This window comes from Salvelinus sp. IW2-2015, unplaced genomic scaffold, assembly GCF_002910315.2.
Source record: "Salvelinus sp. IW2-2015 unplaced genomic scaffold, ASM291031v2 Un_scaffold7003, whole genome shotgun sequence".
Lineage (NCBI taxonomy): Eukaryota > Metazoa > Chordata > Actinopteri > Salmoniformes > Salmonidae > Salvelinus > Salvelinus sp. IW2-2015.
In genome coordinates, this window is record NW_019948264.1 from 18,014 (window position 1) to 22,395 (window position 4,382).

Sequence of the window (4,382 nt, forward strand, 5' to 3'; positions counted from 1 at the left end):
TCCTACTAGTCCTCCCTGTCCTACTAGTCCTCCCTGTCCCCACCGCCCTGTCCCCCTAGTCCCTCCCTGGTCCTACTAGTCCCTCCCTGTTCCCACCTCCTGTCCCCCTAGTCCCCTCCCGTCTACAGTCCCTCCTGTTCCCCCTCCTGTCCCCCTAGCCCCTCCCTGTCCTACTAGCCCCTCCCTGTCCTACTAGTCCCTCCCTGTCCTACTAGTCCTCCTGTCCTACTAGTTCCCTTCTACTAGCCTCTCCCTGTCCCCTAGTCCCTCCCTGTCCTACTAGTCCCTCCCTGTCCTACTAGTCCCTCCCTGTCCCCACCTCCCTGTCCTACTAGCTCTCCCTGTCCCCCTAGTCCCTCCCTGTCCTACTAGTCCCTCCCTGTCCTACTAGTCCCTCCCTGTCCCCAGCCCTCCCTGTCCTACTAGCCCCTCCCTGTCCTACTAGTCCCTCCCTGTTCTACTAGTCCCTCCCTGTCCTACTAGTCCCTCCCTGTTCCCACCTCCCTGTCCTACTAGTCCCTCCCTGTTCCCACCTCCCTGTCCCCTAGTCCCTCCCTGTTCCCACCTCCCTGTCCCCCTAACCCCTTCCTGTCCTACTAGCCCCTCCTGTCCTACTAGTCCCTCCCTGTTCCCACCTCCCTGTCCCCCTAGTCTCTCCCTGTCCTACTAGTCCCCACATACCAGGTCCTATCCACTATGTCCACATAGTGCTGGAGGGACCTAGTTACATGTACAGTACCTCCATGGTAATGTTTTTAAGGGGATGTTCCTGGGTTAGGTGTTATCTGCATGTTCTGTAAGACTAAGTGCCAAACTGTCCTGTGTGTCTGACAGTGACTGGAGATAGTAACTTTCACCCACTATGATGTTAAGTGACCGAGTGCAATATATCCCTCCACCCAGTGGCCACTCTGCCGACCAGTCATACACTATTCCCTATGTAGTGCACTACTGCTGGCCAGCCGAGCCTTTACCACCAGTGCACTTTGTAGGGTAATAGTGGTTTCAGATGTGCCTAACTAATGTGTGCAAACATCACAGAAGATAATGGCTTGTTTATGTTTACTTTCTAGAAGTGGTTTGTTTACATTTAGAAGCTATTTATGTACATTCTAGAAGCTGTTTGTTTACGTTCTAGAAGTTGTTTGTTTATGTTCTAGAAGCTGTTTGTTTACGTTCTAGAAGCTGTTTGTTTACGTTCTAGAAGATGTTTGTTTATGTTCTAGAATCTGTTTGTTTACATTCTAGAAGTGGTTTGTTTACATTTAGAAGCTGTTTATTTACATTCTAGATGCTGTTTGTTTACATTCTAGAATCTTTTTATGTTTCTTTCTTAGAAGCTGTTTGTTTACGTTCTAGAAGCTGTTTGTTTACATTCTAGAAGTTGTTTGTTTACATTTCTAGAAGCTGTTTGTTTACATTCTAGAAGATGTTTGTTTACATTCTAGAAAGATGTTTGTTTACATTCTAGAAGATGTTTTACGTTCAAGAATCTTTTTATGTTTCTTTTCTAGAAGCTGTTTTTTTCCATTCTGGAAGCTGCCAAACTGCCCTGCTAGTTGTCTTCTCTCACAGAGCATCAGTCAGTCAGCTACCCAGAGATCAACTAGACATGATGGCTCTTTATGACTGTATATACCCTGGGTCTGGGTCTCTCTAAATCTGCTCTGAGGAATACAACTGCTCATTGTTACCATGGTGACAACACACCCACACACTCACTAGCAACCTCACTGCCCAGTGTGTGTGTGTGTGGTATTTGTTGTTTCAGGTCTGAAAAAAAAAGACAAGTAAAGCGTTCTTCTGTTGGTGTGTGTTCTGGAACAAGTTGTTCTGGAACAGAGTTGTTCTGGAACAGAGTTGTTCTGAAACAGAGTTGTTCTGGAACAGAGTTGTTCTGACAGATTGTCTGAACAGAGTTGTTCTGGAACAGAGTTGTTCTGGAACAGAGGTGTTCTGGAACAGAGTTGTCTGAACAGAGGTGTTCTGAACCATCTTGTACAGTGTCTCTAGGTGAAGCCTAGACATGACATGTCACTGTCTGTATTGACAGTCATATTACATATTATATTACAATCTAAGAGGTTTTGTGTTTGTTGATATAAAAGTGAACAGATAATGCTGAATATAACTGACCTCCAGAAAGCCTCGTCTGTGGTGCCATCTGCTCCTTGTAACACTAGCGGTGTAACAGCGCCCTCTAGCGGCCGAGGGACTAGAGCTTTTAAAGGTCCAATGCAGCAGCACTTTTTTTATCTTAATATCAAATCATTTCTGACTAACAAATTARTACATTTCTGTGATTCTTTTTGACCAATTTTAATTGAAAACAAACAAAAATAGCTTCTTAGCAAAGAGTAATTTCACAAGCAAGCAATTTTGCTAGGACTGTCCGAGTGAGTCTGAGTGGTGAGGGGGAAACGAGCTGTCATTGGCAGAGAGATTTCGAACTCTCTTATTGGTCTATTAACTAATTAACCGCCTGGTGATGTCACCATGGAAGGCCAAAACTCCATCCCACTAAAACAGGCTGAAATCTCAGGCGGTCTTTTCAAAACAGCTTTGACACTAAAAACGGCATTATCAATTTCACAGTATTAGTCCAACATCATAGCGTAGAAATATATCAAACAACGGAATGTTTTTGACTGCCTTGGGCCTTTAAAAGAAGTGTAAAAGTGATGAATGTAATATTGTGTGGGCAAAATGTTCTGTTCTGAATTCTGTGTAATTATGAATTTTGATTTAAAAAGAGCCGTTTTTGATTTTGAAAATTTTCATTTGATCTGAATTGATGGGAAAAAAAGTTGATTTTACCCCTAAAAAACACGAGTGAAAGGTTGAATAAAATGACACATAGCACGTACAGTCGTTCAGATAAAGAGGATGATGCAGTATGTAGATCAGGGAAACTAAAGGATGGCTAATATACAGGACCAGTCAAAAGGTTGGACACAACTACTCATTCCAGGGTTTATCTTTTACTATTTTCTACACTGTAGAATAATAGCAGACATCAAAACTATGAAATAATCCCTATTAAATGTAGAATGTCCTCTGGGTCTAATAGACCTATTAAAGATGAGTCATATCACTTTTAAAATGTATTCCCTTTCAATTATGGTGTAAACCGGTCATGTTTTCAGCTGATTGTCAAACTATCACTTCCCTAAAGACGCTCCTGTCGGCCGCGCATGTTTGTCCACCGGCCATTTGATGAATGGAAAGAGTTCTGTCACAGAAACAAACCGGAAGTGTAAGGACATTCAGTGGTTGTCATTGGTAACCATTAGGCTTGTCGCCTGAATTGATGTGGCCGCTGCTGTAAACGCGCGTCGCAGTCTGTCTCCGCCGCTGTAGACGCGCGTCGCAGTCCGTCTCCGCCTTGGTAGAAATGTTGTGCTCGTCGAACGCAATTTGGAGGGAATACTGCATGTTTTAAAATCAATTCGCTCATTTTCATGCATCTGACATGCGGTAATGTTAATCCTTGTGAGTTTTATTGAGTTTAGTGCGTCAATCTCAGTAACACAATACAAAAATCACATTAAAACGTGTCAGTTATGATAGAGATGTGTGTTTTTGTGTGTTGCATGTTGCTCAATGCACCGCATCATCCTGGCGGCATTCCGCATTGCGGTGGAAGGTGACGGAGCTACCGCAGTGTCTGACAGAACATGAGACGTCCCGATAATCAGAGAACCGTTTGGGCTTTCCGTTTAGCTCTACGACCCCACAAGTGTCATAGGACTCCTCTGAAGGTCACCCGGTACCCGGTAAACAAATTAATAAATGGAAGTATGGAGGTAGTTATGTTAAATATGTCAAAAAAAAACGACAATATTCCTGATCTTTCTAAAGTCTGGACACACTACTCATTCAATTATGTTTGTTTTTACTATTTTCTACATTGTAGAATAATAGCGAAGAAGTCACCTATGAAACAACACATGAAATCATGTAGTACCATGAAAGTGTTAAACAAATCAAATATATTTTTATATTTGAGATTCTTCAAAGTAGCCTTGACAGCTTTGCACACTCTTGGCATTCTTCAACCAGCTTCACCTGGAATGCTTTTCCAACAGTCTTGAAGGAGTTCCCACATATGCTGAGCACTTGTTGGCTACTTTTCCTTACTCTGCGGTCCACACTCATCCCAACATCTCAATTGGGTTGAGGTGAGGGGATTGAGGAGGCCAGGTCATCTGATGCAGCACTCCATCACTCTCCTTCTAGGTCAAATACCTTACACAGCCTGGAGGTGTGTTGGGTCATTGGTCCTGTTGAACAACAATTGATAGTCCCCACAAGAGCAAACCAGATGAGATGGCGTATCGCTGCAGAATGCTCTGGTAGACATGCTGGTTAAGTGTGCCTTG

General features: G+C 43.5%; 1 long non-coding RNA gene across 1 annotated transcript; it reads left to right on the top strand.

Moving 5' to 3' along the window:
* The first annotated feature begins 247 nt into the window (after positions 1-247).
* Positions 248-2,131, top strand: LOC139027051 (uncharacterized). The gene is made up of 2 exons (XR_011479081.1): positions 248-1,951; positions 1,982-2,131. It is a non-coding gene; the product is annotated as an uncharacterized lncRNA (long non-coding RNA).
* The last annotated feature ends 2,251 nt before the right edge of the window (positions 2,132-4,382 follow it).